Here is a 19,489-nt window from a genome sequence, read left to right as displayed (position 1 = left end):
ATAGGTATTTATATTATCATTTCACTTGCTCTGTTAAGTTACCATTATCTTTATTGTTACAATCACTGTCATTGTTATGAGTTTGATTTTGGAAGCATCAATAAAATAAAAGAATAAATAAATTAGGCCATCAAAACTTAGTTTTCATCTAATCATTCAACTTGCTAAGATACTATCATTATTATTACTATCACTGTCATTTTCATGTGTAGGTTCGGTTTTGGTATGTTTTGTTATTGAATCATCAATAAAACAAACAAACAAACAAACAAACAAACAGTGGCCGAAAGGACAAGATCTCGCATACAAGCGGCTGAAACGAGTTTCCTTCGAAGGGTGACAGGGATAGGGTGAGGAGCTCTGACAGCCGGGAGGAGCTCGGGGTAGAGCCGCTGCTCCTCCACATCGAGAGAAGTCAGCTGAGGTGGCTCGGGCATCTGTTTCGGATGCCTCCTGGACGCCTACCTAGGGAGGTGTTCCAGGCATGTCCCACCTGGAGGAGGCCGCGAGGAAGACCCAGGACATGCTGGAGGGACTATGTTTCTCGGCTGGCCTGGAAACGCCCCAGGATCCCCCCGGAGGAGCTGGAGGACGTGTCTGGGGATAGGAAAGTCTGGGGTTCTCTCCTAAGACTGCTGCCCCCGCGACCCGGCCCCGGAAAAGCGGCAGAAGATGAATGAATGGATGAATGAATGAACAAAACAAACAAATAAATAAATAAATGAAATAGGCCATCAAAACTTTATAGGTATTTATATTATCCTTTAAGTTGCTCTGTTAGTGTTATTGCTACTATCATTGACATATTCCTGTGTAGATTCTATTTTGGTATGTTTGTTATTTAAGCATTAATAAATAAATAAATAAATAAATAAATAAATAAATAAATAAATAAATAAATAAATAATTAAGGCCATGCATCAAAACTTGTTTATTGTTTATTTAAAACTTGTTTATTGATGAATCATCAATAAAACAAACAAACAAACAAATAATTAAATACATGAAAAATAAATAAGTAAATAAATAAATAAATAAATAAATAAATAAATAAATAAATAAATAATTAAGGCCATGCATCAAAACTTGTTTATTGTTTATTTAAAACTTGTTTATTGATGAATCATCAATAAAACAAACAAACAAACAAATAATTAAATACATGAAAAATAAATAAGTAAATAAATAAATAAATAAGTAAATAAATAAATAAATAAATAAATAATTAAGGCCATGCATCAAAACTTGTTTATTGTTTATTGAAAACTTGTTTATTGATGAATCATCAATAAAACAAACAAATAAATAAATAAATAAATAAATAAATAAATAAATTAGGCCATCAAAACTTTATAGGTATTTATATTATCATTTAACTTGATCTGTTAACGTTGTTGCTACTATGACATGTTTCTGTGTAGATTCGATTTTAGTATGTTTGTTATTGAAGCATTAATAAATAAAAAAATTAATAAGGTCATCAGAACTTTATAGGTATTTTTATCATCATTTCACTCGCTCTGTTAACTTACTGTCATTATTGTTACTTTCACTGACATTTTTCTGTGTATGTTTGATTTTTGTACACTGTAAAAAAATTGTATGAGCTATATACTTAACACTATTGCATGTAATATTTTTAAGCAGTTTTTTAAGACTTGATTTTTTTTGCAAAAAACACTTTAATGAATCATGTGAAAATTACTACATTAGAGTGATGATGATGATGATTTTCATATTAGCGGAATGTGCTTTTAAAACTTAGGCAAATCAAAAACCATTTACTCAATTTTATTAATGAAAATGACTCATTCATCAAATGTAAAATATATAATAATGAAATAGGTTTTATATTGAGGCAAACAACAAACAAACAAACAAACAGGCTAAATAAATAAATTAGGCCATTAAAACTTTATAGGTATTTATATTGTAATTTTACTTGCTCCATAAACTTACAGTCATTATTGTTGCTTTTTTTACCTGTTGGTATTGAAGCATCAATAAATAAATAAATAAATAAATAAATAAAATAGGCCATCAAAATTTTATTGGTAGTTATATTATCATTTAAATTACTCCATTAATTTAATATCAATATTGTTATTATCACTGTCTATTTCATGTGTATGAATGTTGTATGAATTACTCTTTTGAAGACCATAAATGTATTTATGCATACATGCTCTTTGGTCAAGCTCTTTGCCGTACGTTTATAGCCTAGTAGCCCATATTATTATTGTTTAAATCATGCATAAATTATAATATTATCAATCTAATAATAAATAAAGTAAAAAAAAAAACTCCTTTCAATAGGTTCTGTAACTTTTAGCTTTGATTTTCGTTGATTTGTTATTGAAGCTTTAATTTTAAATAAATAAATAAATAAATAAATAAATAAATAAATAAATATGCCACCAAAACAAAAACCAGAGCAAAAAGCAGAAGTTTTTCCCCTCATAATTTGAATGTAAAATCGGTCACACCTTTCTTACCTGAGCAGTCACGTGATCGCCCAGGAATGAAACGCGAGTCTTGAGTGTGTTCAAAACCTTGGGACAGAAAACCTCCATCAGTGTGTGTGCGTGTATGTGTGTGTATATGTAGCCTATGTGTGTGTGCAGAATCATGGCTTTGTAGTAGGAGTAAAGCGTCTCCTCGCCCGACCAGTTTTTCCAGTTTAATTGTGAACACAATTACACAGAAAGGCTCTTCAACGCTGACACGGAGCGAACATGGAACAATAAAACACTTTACAAACCTTTCAGAGGATTCACTTCGGCTTAATTGGAGATCGGTAAGTCACTTTTGAGTTTTAAAACACGCTTTTGAGTAGATTTAATGTTGTATGTTGTAAACGGTGTTGGTGAAGGTGTGTCACACCTGAGTTCCTCTACCTGTGTGTATTTCCACGTTCAACACCTCAGAATCACTACAGTCGTCGTTATTTTGCGCGTTTGTGAAGATTTACTCTAGTTGTTGTGTTGAAACAAGTGTTAAACTCTTTAAATTGTTGTTCAATTATGTCGAGGACGGTTATTTTTGTGGTTAGTTGCTGAATGGTTGATATGAGGTTGAAAATAAGTTGATTATTCGTGACGTTTCAGATTAGTTAATTAACGTTAACGTTAGTTACATCATGTTTGGTTTATAAACCCGCTTATTGGTAGTGATATATCGGTTGACGTTTATGGTATTTTTCCTTAGAAGTAGCCTACTAGATTTATCGTTATTTTGCGCGTTTGTAAAAATCTATTTAAGTTTTTGTTGTAGAAACAAGTAATAAACTCTTGAAACTGTTGTTCAATTGTGGCGAGAACGGTTATTTTAATGTTAGTTGCTGAGTGGTTGATTTGAGTTTGAAAAATATGTTTATGTTTCGTGAAGGTCTTTGAGATTAGCATATACATCATAGTTGGTTTATTTTAGTTTTTAAACCCACATATTGGTTATAAGTAGTGATGTTTTGGTTGACGTTGATGGTATTTTCTCTCAGAAGTCCTACATTCATCGTTATTTTGCGCGTTTGTAAAGATTTATTTTAGTTTTGTTGTTGGAACAAGTGTTAAACTCTTAAAAATGTTGTTCAATTATGTTGGGCGGTTATTTTAGTGTTTAGTTGCTGATTGGTTGATTTGAGGTTGAACTTAAGTTGATGTTTCTTGTAGGTCTTTCAGCATATTTTTACATTTATATTTGGTTTGTTTTAGTTCATAAGCACATTTTTTAGTAGTGATGTATCAGTTGATGCTGATTATATTTTCTCTCAGAAACCCTGCAGTCGTCATCATTTTGTGCGTTTGTAAAGATTTGCTCTAGTTTTGTTGATGGATCAAGTGTTAAAACTCTTAAAAATTATTGTTCAATTATGTTGAGAACAGTTGTTTTAGTGGTAAGTTGCTGAATGGTTGATTTGGGGTTGAAAATAAGTTGATGTTTTGTGATTGTCCTAGAAATTAGCGTATTATTACATCATATTTGGTTCAATTTAGTTTTTGAGCCCACATATTGGTTATTAGTATTATTCATTGACATTAATGGTATTTGTTCTCAGAAACACCACAGTCATCATTATTTTGCATGTTTGTAAAGATTTATCCTAGTTTTGTTGGAGCAAATGTTTAAACTCTTTAAACAGTTGTTCAATTATGTTGAGAACAGTTGTTTTAGTGGTTTGTTGCTGAATGGTTGATTTGAGGTTGTAAATAAGTCAATGTTTCATGTAAGTCTTTGAGATTAGCATATTAAACATCATATTAGATTTATTTTAGTTATTAAACCTGCATATTGGTTATAAGTAGTGATTTATTGGTTAACGTTGATGGTATTTTTCCTCAGGAACACTACAGTCATTCTTATTTTGTCCGTTTGTAAAGATTATAATTCTAGTTGTTTTGCTGGAGCAAGTGTTTAAACTCTTAAAAAGGTTGTCCAATTGTGTGGAGAACAGTTGTTAGTGGTTGGTTGCTGAATGGTTGATTTGAGGTTGAAAATAAGTTGATGTTTCGTGAAGTATGTTCAAATATGTTGAGAACGATTATTTTATTTGCTATTTGTTTGATTTGAGGTTGAACATAAGTTGATGTTTCGTGTAGGTCTTTCAGCATATTATTACATTATATTTGGCAAGGCAAGATTATTTATATAGCACATTTCAAACACAGTGGCAATTCAAAGTGCTTTACATAAACAAGAGTAAAAGAGACAAGTTTAAGAAAATGAAAAGAAATAATAAAAATAAAAATTATAGAAATAAGAATAAAAAATAGATAAAACAGAGAAAAATGTGTTAAAATGTTATAAGATAATGAAAAAACAAACAAACAAACTCTTATTTGGTCTATTTTAGTTCATAAGCCCAGTGGTTATTAGTAGTGATGTATCAGTTGATGCTGACAATATTTTCTCTCAGAAACCCTACAGTCGTCATTATTTTGCGCGTTTGTAAAGATTTACTCTAGTTTTAAACTCTTAATAATGTTAAATTATGTTGAGAAGTTATTTTAGTGGCAAGTTGCTGAATGGTTGATTTGAGGTTGAAAATAAGTTGATGTTTCATGAAGGTCTTTGAGATTAGTATATTATACATCATATTTGGTTTATTTTAGTATTTAAACCCACATATTGGTTATTATCAGTTGACTTTGACAGCATATTTTCTCAAAAACACTACATTTATTGTAATTTTTGTGCGTTTGTAAAGATTTATTCTAGTTTTGTTGTTGGAACAAGTGTTTAAACTCTTAAAAAGGTTGTTCAGTTATGTTGAGTGATTGTTTTAGTGGTTGGTTGCTGAATGGTTGATTTAAGGTTGAACATAAGTTGATGTTTCGCAAAGGTCTTTCAGCATATTATTACATTATATTTGGTTTATTTTAGTTCATAAGCATATTGGTTATTAGTAGTGATAAGTCAGTTGACTTTGATAGTATTTTCCCTCAAAAAACACTGCAGTCATCTTTATTTTGCATGTTTGATAAGACTTTTTTCTAGTTTTGTTGTTGGATCAAGTGTTTAAACTCTTAAAAAGATTATTCAATTATATTGAGAATATCATCATATTTGGTTTGTTTTAGTTTTCAAACTCGCATATTGGTTATCAGTAGTGATGTTTTGGTTGACGTTGATTGTATTTTTCCTCAAAAATAATGCAGTTATCGTTATTTTGCGAGTTTTTAAAGATTTATTCTAGTTTTGTTTTACAATTTATATAAAACAAAGTTTATAGATTTTGTCTTGTAAAACATGCTTCTTTAATCTTTAATTACATCTGAGTAAGTCATGTTTGGAAAAGCTTTCAATTAATTTTTTTTGTATGTTTGTGCATTGAAAAAGAGTTCTGGTTTAGTCAGATGTAGTCATATTTAAAGTTTGTAAACCTGAATGAATGAATGAATGAATGAAATGAATGTTGTGTGTAAAGCATCACGGGTGGGTTTTTCCTCTGTGGCTGATAGATGAATCTCCTGTAAGAATGTCTAAACGTGTTTTGACTTGATTCCTGCTGTTTTGAAATTGTCATGTTTCTGAATGTGGGTTAAAAAGAGCGCATTACTCACAGAACTGGTTTCTTTTGTGTCCCGAAAGCACCGCAGACATTATGAAATGGAGCAGGTGTGGTTTCTGTTGCTTTCTCTTTGAGTTACAATTAGTTTGAACATTTACTGCAGGTTTGTTGTTCAATTTAATATATCTTTTGACAATATGTCAGTTTCTTCATTTCTAGTCTGTTTGTATAGCGCTTTTCACATGTAAAAAAAACTGAAAAGTTAAGAAGTTGTGTAAAAAGGGGACACTATATATACAAACATACAGTAGTTAACCTGCAGTTATATAGTAAATAATGTCCATCCAAAAAAAAAAAAAACGCAAAACATTTTATGTGTCAGAATTGGTGAACAATCTGATTTTACAGGCATAAAGCTATTCATTCATTCATTCATCCATTCATTTTCCTTCACCTTAGTTCCTAATTTTTCAGGGGCCTCCACAGCTGAATGAACCGCCACCTATTCCAGCATTAGTTTTATGCAGCGGACACTCTTTCAGCCGCAACCCACTACTGTGAAACACCCATTCACACACACACTCATACACTATTGCCAATTTTGTCTCATACACTATTGCCAATAATTTCTTAGGAAACCCTAAGAAAACCCACGCCAATATTATGAGAACATGCAAACGCCACACAGAAATGCCAACTGGCTCAGCTGTGACTCGAACCAGCGACCTTCTTTTCTTGCTATAAAGCGACAGTGCTAACCGCTGAGCCACTGTGCCGCCCCATAAAGCTATTCATTCAGGTCAGTTAATTAGGTTGACTATAGGCAAGTCATTGGAAAACTGTGGTTTGTTCCGTAGCCAATCTTTTAGGGGTCTAATAATATTACCCATAGCATATTTAAATAAATATAATATTTGATATATTCTTTTAACCAAAGTTAAGGAAATAAGACTTTCTCCAGAATAAAAATAAGAAATGCTAAAATAAAGTCTTATTCGCACTACAAGTGTCTCACAGCCGCAAAGCAACAAGTGACAAGTTAATTTTAACATTGAGTAAGCGACTTCTGGCGACCTCTGTCTACGCGAGCGACCAGTGGTGATCAGGTGGACATGTCTAGCGAGGCAACTAAGTTAAGAATCCTTCAAATTTATGTAAATAAAAAAGCGACTTTCTTGAGTAACAGCCAATAGGAGCACCAGTAGAGATCTCTCAGCTTGCTCAGAGGCCGGTTGTATCCTCAGTGCTCAGACCTGTGTTTGCAGCAGATCACCACCCAGAGCGACAGGCAGAAACAAAGTCGCAGCTTTTATCACTTGGAAAATATTTGATCAAGAGTTAAATTTCACCGGAGGGCTAATGCTTTTGTTTTCAACTGTTTGCTCACACATAGTAAATTTACATGCTTCAAGTAACATCCACAACCCAATAAAATAAGGGATATATGATGCATAACTCAATTGCAAAGTTATTTTAAAATCACAGAGATATTGTTATATTGTTTGCGAATACTTATTATTATTACTATTTCAAAATGCATATTTTATATAACAAAACGTAGTAATATTATATAGGGCTGCAACAACGAAGCGATTAAATGGATAAAAATAGATTACTAAAAGCGTTGGCAAAAATGTTATAATAGATTAGTTGTGTCGCGCGACTCGGAGATGTTTGATTATTAAAAAACACTTTAGTTGACCGCTAAGCGGAGTGAATGCGGTCTCTCTCGCGCACTGATACAGAGTTCGGCACCTCAAAGACAGGGATGATGAGGAAGGGAGCAACAGCAGAATCCTACTTATGTTTTGTTTTGAAGTGAGGACCGTAAAGTCCCTGGTGCTGATGTTTTACCGTTATTCAGCTTGACAAGCATGACAAGTTAGCTCGTTACCTTTAGAGCAGCATCTGAGAAAATCAAACTGAGCTTTGCCACGGTGTCTGGCCCTGAGCCAGAGAGAGCTTTCAGCAAGGGACCGTCTGAAAAGTGCTTCTTTTTTTTTCTCGAAAACAAAACCAACATAACCCCGCTGAGAAAGACGTGTCATATTATCACAATTATGCAGTGTTTTAACCGCCTAATGCTTAAATGATGTTTTAGACACGGCCGCAAGTAAACGTGGCGATGACCATCTCATGTTATAGATCACGAACACTTACACGTTTATGTGAACCGGTAAAACTTCTGTTTGAGATTATATCTCATTAAGATTATTATTCTTACCTAATTCACAAATAATTTAACTTTTTTAAGCAAACAATCACTTAATTTTGAGGTGTTTTGTTTTTCAGAAAACAAGACATTTCCTATGCTATTTCATATGTCTAGTATGTATCTTGATTTAAAAATATTTAGATATTTGGATTGAAATTAGGACAAAACTTCTTTTATTATTATTATTATTATTATAAAAGCTCAGGGATGAGCTTTTTTGAGTTAACAGTTGGAAATTAATGCTTTTTTTTATCCGATTCATCAATTAATCTTAAAAAGTAATGGACAGATAAATCGATTATTAAAATAATCGTTAGTTGCAAAACTAATATTATATTATTTAAATTATATTATATTTTTATTATATTTTTAGAATCATTATTTGTTAAATTCTATTCGGTTCTTAAATGACTAAGTAATTAAACTAAGTAAAAAGTAATTCATGAGCATTAATTTGTAATTATAAAATTGCTAATAGTTTTAATAAACTATGAAAATTCCAAGAACTTGTATATATTAGACATGGGTCGATAACTGTTTTCAAGGTATACCGCGGTTTGGAAAAGTCAAGGTTTTAAAACCCCCAAAATTTTCTGCTATACCGTTCCTAAGGTATGTGTAAGATTTTTCATTTATTTAATATATTATTTAATTTAATTTTATTTTGTTTTTATTTTTTTTTTTTCAGTTTTTTTTTAGGACAACAGTATCTCCAGCAGAAAAGATATGCAAAGATGCCGTTTTAAATTGTCAAGAAATTTGGGTTTTTGAAACGAATGAAGACAGCAAAAGTCAAAGATTAATTAAAATTATTTAACCTGACATGTTTACCGTTCCAAAATATTATAAATGTTGCTCAAAATAAAATATTTTGTGTTCAAAGGGGAAAAAAAGTTGTTTTTTACCCAGACATTTATGTAGAGTGTAGATGCAAAAACCTCAGAATTTTTATTCTAAAATTAACATTTTTCTCAGGCTCTTATGTCTTGATTCAGAATTTTCACTTTTATGGCAAAGAATAGGTAATTTTTATCAATTTACATAAAAAAATTGAACATAAACATAAGAGGCAGAGAAAAATGCTCATTGTAGAAGAACATTCTAGATGGCACTCATCTGAACTCTATATATCTTAGAGAAGTAATAACAGTACAGTAAAACCGTTAAACCGTGATATTTTTATTCAGAGTTATCATACCTTCAGAATCTTATATCCTATATATATATATATATATATATATTTGTGTGTGCTTTCATAGTCGTCATTTTTGTTAACTGGAATAACCTTGCGCTGGTCAGTTTACATAGAATAGTTGATTTGTTGGCTGTTGTTGGTTGTTCTGTGATTTACATACATTTGTATAATGATTCTAAACTCAATAGTCTGTTCATTTTGTTAATAGATATGTTTTTTTCTGTTATAATGGACTGTTCATCCTTGCCTAATCTGTCTTGAACTGAGATGAACTCAAAAGTTCCCCTGAATGAAAGTAAGTAGGTGTTTAAATAGGAGGATGCTTGCTTGCTTCCAGGGCCGTTTATATCGGAGTTGATATTTAGCCACATCATGTTGGTGATTTGTAACATGTAGTTTTTACGAGGTGGGTGGTTAGCCCAACACTCAACCCCCAAACTGGAGGACCAGAACGTACACTCATACACTACGGATAATTTAGCCTACCCAGTTCACCCATAGCGCATGTCTTTGAATTGTGGGGGAAACCGGGGCACCTGGAGGAATTCTACGAGCAACAGACAATGCAAACTCCACATAGAAATACCAACTGACCAAGCTGGGGCTCAAACCAGCAACCTTTTTGCTGTGACGCAACAGTGCTACCCACTGTACCACCTTAATGATATCCTTAGTTCAGTTGCATGCATACATACTGTATATTTATGTTTGTTTGGTTGTAGTTTCATTTAAGTTGTCTTTTATTTATTTTGTATTAATTTCTAAAATGAATTCTCATTGCACTTAGAAAGTCTACAGCTTAACAAGTTTATAATGATTTATAAAGGAATCATAATACTTTTGTTTCGTTATTTCATCTTCATTTACAAGTAGCTGGCTTGTATTGTGTTTACAGCTACTGTATATTTCTGTTCGTTCGCATCCTGTATCTTTGTACCCCCTAGTGGCACAGTCACAAACTACTGTTACACATGTTCTTAATCCCTAAAGGTTTATTTATCCCTGATTTATACTTCTGCGTCAAGCACACGTGCATGCTACTGCGCAGCCTACACGTTGACGCATAGCCCTTTGCCGTGATCATAGGCGTCGCTTACACACACCTCTCACAAAATGTAACTACATGTCTCAACGACGTGTAGCGCAAGCTTTGTGAGTGGTCGGCTTGGTAGCGCTGACAAGTCTGGGCGGGACCAAGAGCCACGCGAGCCCGATGGAGCGATTGTTTACAGTCCCATAAAGGAGCTCCGGATGGAAATTTTTGTTTTGTGTTTACCTCATGGTTAAAGTTGTTGCACGTTCGCCGGTTCCTGTCTCAAAATGAGCGAGTTTGACCCACTTGTACTTTAAGGAAGCGTTCAGAACAAACAAAACAGCAATGAAGAAACTTGACACAGAGGGACATAAACACCTCACTGCCAACTAGCAGTTTCGGAAGTGTTATTGCAGAACAGCAGAAACAGCGCGCAGAAGTATAAATGCACAGCTACTCGTGGTGCATGCACCGTAGGTCACGCCAATCACTTGACGCAAAAGTATAAACCAAGCTTAAGTCCTCCTGCAGCATTCAGTGCAAGGGTATTGATCATAATGAACTGTCACCCACTGTAGATCCAGACCAGCAGATTGTTGCGCTAAATTGCATAATTTATTTGTTTATTAGTGAACTGGGTAAGCTAAATTGACCGTAGTGTATGTGTGTATGTCCTCATCCTCCAGATTTGGGGTTAAGCGTTGGGAAAACAACTTGCCTCATAAAAAAACTACATGTTACAAAACACCAATATGGTTGGGCTAAAAATCAACTTCGATATAAATGGCCTTAGAAATAGGTAATTAAGTAAATATTAATTTATTAGTACACATTTTACAGTGTACTAAACACACTCATGGTAACACATAACACTAAAGTAATTCAATAAACATTATTTATCAACATTAGATGTAACATAAAAATTCAATGTACATAACTGAGAAAAAATACATGAGTAACGGCATTTTACTGTAGCATGTTTACAGTTTTTACCATTGTAATCACAGCCATTTGTTTTACATTGTGTGTTAAATGTGCACCACTTTATTACTTGTTTTGTTAGTCGTGCTTGGCTTGAACGTGGCTAATGAATGGTTTGTTCGTCCTGGTAGACCCCCGTGAACACACATATCCGCTTTCTGCCCTCCTCTAGTCTTTCCTAATGGAGGATACTGTTACCCATAATGCTCTAGCAAGCCTGAGAGGACAAACACCTGTAGTGGAGAGGAACAGGACTCTGAAAGTGTGGGAAAAGACACCTCTGTGTTGATAACTCTAGGGGAGATTTAGACTTGAGCCATCTCCACACTAAAGTATTTTCGTTTATAAATGCATATTTTTTTCTGTCCACTTTGAAATGACATCTTAGGAAATAAACGCATCTTTTTGAAAATTGCAGTCCAAAGTGGATAAATTTGGAAATGGTGTAAAAGCAGTTTCACATAGAAGATCATAGTAAATTGTAACAGTGTAGTTTAGTTTTTAGAGTTAAAGTTCAGTTCAGTTTAGCTCAGTTCAGTGTGGTTGAATAATCACTACTGAGAGTCCAAACACTGAAGAGCAAATCCATCGATGTAACCACCATCGACTCTACAGATCCCGAACCATGCAAGCCAGTGGTGACAGCGGCGAGGAAAAAAATTCACCAATTGGCTAAAGTCAATAATTAAAAAACCCCGAGAGAAACCAGGCTCAGTTGGGCATGATAATTTCTCCGCTGGCCAAATGTCTTGTGCAGAGCTGCAGTCTAGGCGCCGGAGGCTGCAGAATGCCGGACCTCAGAGAAGACTCTCGTCTGTCCCTGGAGCGTCACAGGAATCAGTCTCATACTCTCTACTCCTTCATGACCACCACAGCAGCTGCTCAGTATACGGCCTAGTCCAGGATTATGGGAACCTTGGGATCATCTTTTTGCTGGTCTTGGATCGCATCAGTGGCACTGCATAATCTCTGGGGGCCTCGGGATGAGTATCCCCTGGTGGAAATGGAGAATAAAGAGAATAATTAGCGTAGCTCCTGTTCATATTGTATATAAACGAGATGCAGAAACCTGCTGTAGCACATTCATGTGTCAAACCGCTTTGTGATGCATTGAGTAGTATGCTTTACTAATAAATCTAGTTTTGAACTGAGAGAGTGTGTCTGAGCCTCAGACATTATCAGGAAGGCTATTCCAGAGTTTAGGAGCCATAAATGAGAAGGCTTGACCTCCTTTACTCGACTTAAATCTTTATAGGTAAGAAGCAATTTTTTAAATTCAATACGAAACTTAACAGTGTAAGGAGGATAACATTGGGGTGATATGATCATATTTTCTAGACCTGGTAAGAACTCTGGCAGCTGCATTTTGTGCTAGCTGAAGTTTGTTAATGGAGGATGCTGGGCAAACAGCATTGTAGTCATTTAACCAGTTCAGCTAACATGGTGGACGGCATTTGTAAAGATTGATGATTGATGATCTCAACTGAAACATTGAGAAAGGGCGGGGCATAGAGTAGTTCCTCCCCTTTAAAAAAATCAGCCAGTTGCGTTTAGTTTTAACACAGCTCTGTCAGTGAGAGTGGTTGAGCTCAAGCGCTTCAAATGAAAAGCAAATGAGAAGGGGTGGGACATGTCAGACGCTAGACAGCATTTAATTGGTCAGAGGATTTGATGAAAAACGGAAGTATGAGGTCACATAAAAAATCGTTAATCCATTTAGATGAAAGTGACAAACTGGATGATTATATATTTTCTAAAGCATATTTTGTCACTGCGTTGGCGTACTCTAGATTATAGATATCCTTAAAACTAACTTACTAATATATAAAAAACTTTATTTTAATTTCATGAGACATTTAACAAAGACTTTTAATACTAAATTATAAGTATTTATATAATATATAAAAATGAAAAAGTGACCTTTATGCTGCACACTCGGAAATGCACATGTTGTAATTGAGTAATGGGCTGAACACATTGTCTATTAATCGCATATTTCTTCTGGCCTTTTATGTCATTTATTGTCTGTAAATTTTTAGTGTTTTGACTGTAAAAAGTGTTTTGTTTGCTTGAAGAAAGCACAATAACTGTCTGTAATGATCATAATCTTAATCAAATGATTCCCCGTTAACGCTCACTCATCGGTGTAAAATCAGTTTAGTGCATAATCAAGGTTAATATTTGTCTAAGAAAGCAGCTGAGAGCTGTAAACGTGCCAAACTAGGCTTGAACTGATTCAAGATGTTTCGATTGGATCTTCATGTTGCTTATCGTGAAGTGGCTGATGAGAATTTTGACTGGACGATGCACTTTAAAGAAATAAGTTTTGCTAGATGCATTGATGCATGTTCATGTGTAATAACAGAAGGTTTTTTTGTTTGGTTTTAAACAAAGTATTAATGCAAATGCGCACTTTATGTGCAGTGAAAAGGTACATTTGAATTTTGAAATTGTAGTTTGGTGTAGGAACCTGTTTTGACTTTAAAAATTGGTAGTAAAATGTTTAATAGTTTAAAGAAACATGCTGATTTAAATGTAAAAATATGTGCAATTTAGGGAGAAAGACTTTATCTAAGACTTTATAGAGAAATATAATTGCACACTCACTTAAGTTGTAAATTAAATTCCTTAATTCTGTATTATTTAATTAAATAAATATTTGTTTATCAATTTTCTTGTTTGTAAAAAATTGGTAGAAATAGACTTAATATGTTATAGTATATTTTAGTATGTTTTAAAATACTTGGAATGATTTGAATGATAAAAAAAAACTTGTAGGTGAAACATAGAAATAAACTTATGAGCTATTCCAGCATTATGGATGTGACATTTGCAGTAAAATCTCAAAACATAAATTTACTGTGAAAGTTTATGTTAACATTAAATTGAAATATCTGTTTATATTTTCCAAAACAACTGACCACTAGGGATGCAAAGATCAACTGATTTCACTATTAACCACGGTTTAATTCGTCACAGTTAATTAATCATACAGGCTTCTCAACACTGCGTCACGGAACGAAAATGCTGCAATTGAACAGTTATGCCGACTATGCCATAGTTTAAAGTTCCGAGCTTGTACATTGAGGCTAATACCCACGCACACTGGATTAACTATGGCTGAGGCTGAGGGCCGTTCACACATTGCGTCTTTTGTGTGCACAAATTTGTTATTTGCCATGGAGGTGCATGGCTTGCGCGCGCATATCGGGTGCGATGCACTTGAAGCATTCTTTCCTGGCATACCTCCTCGAAAACATCTAAACTTTTCAGAAAGTCGCGACGACTCACGAGCAAACAGCGAGTCACATGACAAAAACAGACTCAACTTCATGGGCTACTTTTATTGTTCTCTTTTAAATGGAAATACTTTAATTTACGTTAGATAAATAATTTTTTTGTTTATTCTTATTTTTTTCATTTATTTATTTATTTATTCATTTATTCATTCATTCATTGTTCTGTCATTTATTTTCAGTGTAAAATTATTACTTGTTTAAATGTTAACAACGTTTTTCTCTTTTAAGTCTAAAGAGAAATGGACCATTGTTTTTTTATTATTATTATTTTGTGCTGTATTATTTGTTTACTGAGCAGCAATAAATAACACTTTAAAATATAAAGAGATTTCATGTGATTTTCTAAACTACTAGTGTGTTAAAATTAATAAATGCATAATCGTGAAAACCATGAAAGCGTGATTATTCCCCAGATTATAATCGCATAACCAAAATTTAGAATCATTGCATCCCTACTGACCACAGAGTTATGGGAGCAGAAAAATATTAATCTGTAAACATATTTTATATTTAAAATGAGGGAAATAAACCTGCGTTATGGATGTGACAAAAAAGTATGCAAGTTTACAGTATACAACATACTTTGTAGAAATACTGTGAATTAAACTGCACAACCCCCCAAAAATAATGCTAATCATAAGGATAATTGACTCACTATAGAACAAACATGATTGATTTGATTTGATATCTTTTGCATTTATGAGGAAAAAGTGTGGTTATGGATGTGTCATGTCTCCGTTATGAATGTGACAGATTTGAAATTGCCACTTGTGTGACTTTGATCAATCAAATAGAATAGTTTGAAAACATTGACAGATGCATTTTTGAGTATTTCTAAAGGACTGTAGAAAACTTGCACAAAAAATGCAGAAACGGTTTCGATGTTTTGGTGAAAACTAAATTTTTTTCACAGCAAGGTTGACATTTGCATGGAATTGCTGTTAAAGTGATTATCATTTATATTATATTATATTATATTATATTATATTATATTATATTATATTATATTATATTATATTATATTATATTATATTAAATTATATTATATTATATTATATTATATTATATTATATTATATTATATTATATTATATGTTATATTATATATCTTTACCTTTAAATAATATTTAGAAATTTTTTAGATAAATGTATGTTTATGTTTATCATTAATATTTTTAATTTATGAATCATATAAATGTATATACATAAACAAGTTAGCCTTTTCATTTTAACAGTAATAACTAAACCTAAAATAAAAAAGACAAATTAACTAAAACTTTAACCAAATCATAATAGAATTAAAAACTGAACATTACAATTACAAAAACGGTTAATACACACTACAGTACTTGCACAATAACACATTTATCATCTTCTATAACATACTTTCTGAACTTAAGGAAAACAAATGACAGCTTTTAAATTTCTCTGTTTTAATGCAGTGACTTTACATATAGATTAAGTGGAGAAATGTGCTTAATTCTACAGATTTCAATTCAGTTAATCTTTATTTCTGTAGCACTTTTACAATGTACATTGTCAAAGCAGCTTAACATAGAAGTTCTAGTAAATTGAACCTGTGTCAGTCCAGGTTTCATATTTGAAGTTCAGTTCAGTGTGGTTTAATTTTCACTGCTGAAAGTCCAAACACTGAAGAGCAAATCCATCGATGTGCAGCTCACTAAACTCCCAAACTAAGAGGTTTCAAGGTTCAAGAGATTTCTGATATTGCCACAGCCATATCACTCTGCACTCCAAGACCGCTTTCTGAAGCTAAGCAGGGCTGAGGCTGGTTTTCTGTTCTAGCATAATGCTTATGAGCATCTTGGGATTTTGAGAGTCTCTCTCATGCTTCTGTCCAGCTTTTGCTGCTAGGAAAATCTTCTTTCCCCTCAACACGACACAAGCAAATCTCTCAGCAGAAACGAAGGGCAGGATTTGAATTTCCTGACTTGTAAAGCAAATGCCTGAGAATTTGAATCTAGTGAATTGCAAAACTGATTTGCACAAGGCATCTTGGTGAACGAGTCCCTGAGTCACACTTCCTAGATACATGCAGTTTGAAAGATCTTTATTAAAAGAAATGCTAAACGGAATTGTGTGGCAACAGTGTGTGCATATATCCAGCCATTTTTTGTAATCACACTTGATGAAAACAGAAACACTTTGATCGTCAATCTCCCTTTGTATGTGTCATCAGAGGGGAAAAGCCCCGCCCACTACTGACCATCTTCTCTTCATTAGCATAAAACAGCCCTGAGTGAGCAGCGGTTTTGAATATGCCACTATGCTGACACACAGGCATTTGTAGCTCCGCCCTCTTTTTAAAAGAGCACACTAATTTAAATTTAAAGCGACAGTCACCAAAACACCACAATTAGGATCAAAGCCTAAAAGGAGCAGTTTTAGAGAGTAAACAAATAATAATAATAGAACATTATCTGTGCTGTATTTTGAGCTTAAATTTACACAAACACACTTTAGAGCAGGGGTCACCAACATGGTGCCCGTGGGCACCAGGTAGCCCACCAGGTTCACATGAGTTGCCCGTGGGCCTGTTCTAAAAATAGCTCACCATAGCACCACATATGAGTAAGCTGCATCTAATATTTTTATAGCTATTCTTTTTAAATCACACTTGCATTGGTGTAAATTTGAAAATTATTTTAAGTTATAAATAAATTAAAAAAAAATTAAAAACTTTTTCAGACAAATGAAGTGGTGCATATTGATATTTATCAAATTTGTTAAATCATTGTTGACAACTACTGTGAGAAATCATTAACATGATCATGTACATTTTAACAGGAAAATGTACATTTTTAACAGGGTAGAATTAATGATCTGATGGGCATTTTAAGCTGGAACTTAACAGACACACTTTAGAGACACACAAGATGTATCTTAGATCTTGTTTAAAGGCCAGAATTGAAGCATTTTAAAGTGATCCCAAATAAATGTCCATGCATTTCTGCTGATCATGATGGCAATTGCACAAGCTCCGCCCCCTCTCAGGTTGCACAGCAGCAGGTGAGCGTGATCTATCTCAAAGGGATCCCTGTGTTTTTCTTCCGCCCGTTTTTGTTTTCTCCAACCCTCCCCCCACGTGAGAGGGTTTTCATATCACAGCTCTGAGCGAGACGTTCAAACCTGTTTCTGTTCACCTCACTCGGCCCTGCAGATCTGGGTGGTTGCTTTGGTTTCTTCAATGGCCATCTTTGTTCTGGTCATTGAGGATTGGGTGTTTTTTGATGACGTGTGCAATTGTATGATGGTTTGCGTTATAGAGTGCTGTTGGTGGCTTACGGAACAGGGAAGAGTTGCAGAGATAAGGCTTTGGTGACTGTTTGTTTTCCATTTGAAGTCACAATTAAAAAAACAACATGCAGAACTCATGCATTACACTAATGATTGGTTTCTGAGAGAAATTCTTTAATAATGAGCGATCCACCCAAGCGTGCTATGTGTTTAAATGCTGTATTTATTGTATTATTACTAAATAAGTACAAACTTTGTTTTATATGATTATGTAATTTGTTTAAATGCATTGAATAGGTTCATTCATTCATTCATTTTCTTTTCGGCTTAGCCCCTGCATTGAATAAGTTGTGTACAAAAATATTTTGTTGTAAAAAATTCAAACAATTATTTTACAATTATAAAACAAAAAGTCATGACAAAAAAAAAGTTTGTATGTTACTTTAATTTATTTTAATAAGTGAATTGGGCTTCAACTAAATATTTTAAGTTACACACTAAGTTTAACTTAATAGTTTTAGTCAGGGCAATGCAGTGGCGCAGTAGGTAGTGCTGTTGCCTCACAGCAGGAAGGTCGCTGGTTCAATCCTCGGCTCAGTTGGCGTTTCTGTGTGGAGTTTGCATGTTCTCCCTGCATTCGCGTGGGTTTCCTCCAGGTGCTCCGGTTTCTCCCACAGTCCAAAGACATGCGGTACAGGTGAATTGGGTAGGCTAAATTGTCCATAGTGTATGAGTGTTGTTTTTTTTTTTCTCAATATGCGTTCTTCATCGCCCTTGCTTCCTCATGTAACGTCATCATCAGCTGCCTAAGTTCAGTTCCCATACTCAAGACCGCAAGTATGGAGGACGGGTGAAACTTCCCGGATGTGTTCTTGATATCGAGGACACACCGATGCAGACTTGGGCACTGAACTCACTCTAGAAGTCCCAGAAGTCATTGCGACTGGATGTGGGAAGCGCAGCATTTTATTTAGATTTATTATTAAAGTTCTGAGATATGACTTATTTACCTCAGGAGTTTCTCTAAATGAAACGGTGAATATAAACATTATCATAGACATCTTAATAAAGGATTAAACACATTAAGGGTGTTTGTTTGCTGATATTCGTATTAAAATCTGTTTTATTTGTATTGTGCAGAGTATATTGATAATGTTTTTATGGAAAGTTTATATTTTGAAACGGGGAAAAACAATAATTCGTTGTATGGATGCTGAAATGTTTAAATAATTTACCATTTAAAACATGTGAAGGTCATGTGACCATCAGGAAGAACCCAGCATCTCATTTCTCACAGGATGCGTTCTCTGCCCTCGCGGTCTCCTGAGTTCGTTCTTCCAAGGACACCTGGCAAGACCGATCTCCACAAGAACGCAAGTCCGTTCTCTGCGTTCTTGGAATTGAGAAACAGCCACTGTGTGTGAATGTGTGTGTGGATGTTTTCCGGAAAGGGGTTGCGGCTGGAAGGGCATCCGCTGCGTAAAAAATGTGCTGGATAAGTT

At 33.9% G+C, this 19,489-nt stretch overlaps 1 protein-coding gene across 2 annotated transcripts in view; it reads left to right on the top strand.

The window, feature by feature from the left end:
• Positions 1–2,497: 2,497 nt before the first annotated feature.
• atp8b1 (ATPase phospholipid transporting 8B1) overlaps positions 2,498–19,489 on the top strand; it is an 85,065-nt gene continuing 68,073 nt past the window's right edge. For both annotated transcript variants that reach the window (XR_012397077.1, XM_001920475.9), the window contains exon 1: positions 2,498–2,797. The gene's annotated coding sequence lies outside the window, so the exon portion shown is untranslated. The remainder of the gene's footprint in view (positions 2,798–19,489) is intronic.

The sequence above is a fragment of the Danio rerio genome, chromosome 21 (genome assembly GCF_049306965.1).
Source record: "Danio rerio strain Tuebingen ecotype United States chromosome 21, GRCz12tu, whole genome shotgun sequence".
NCBI lineage: Eukaryota > Metazoa > Chordata > Actinopteri > Cypriniformes > Danionidae > Danio > Danio rerio.
The sequence above is the reverse complement of the archived record's forward strand: the minus strand, read 5'-3'. Positions and strand labels throughout refer to the sequence as shown.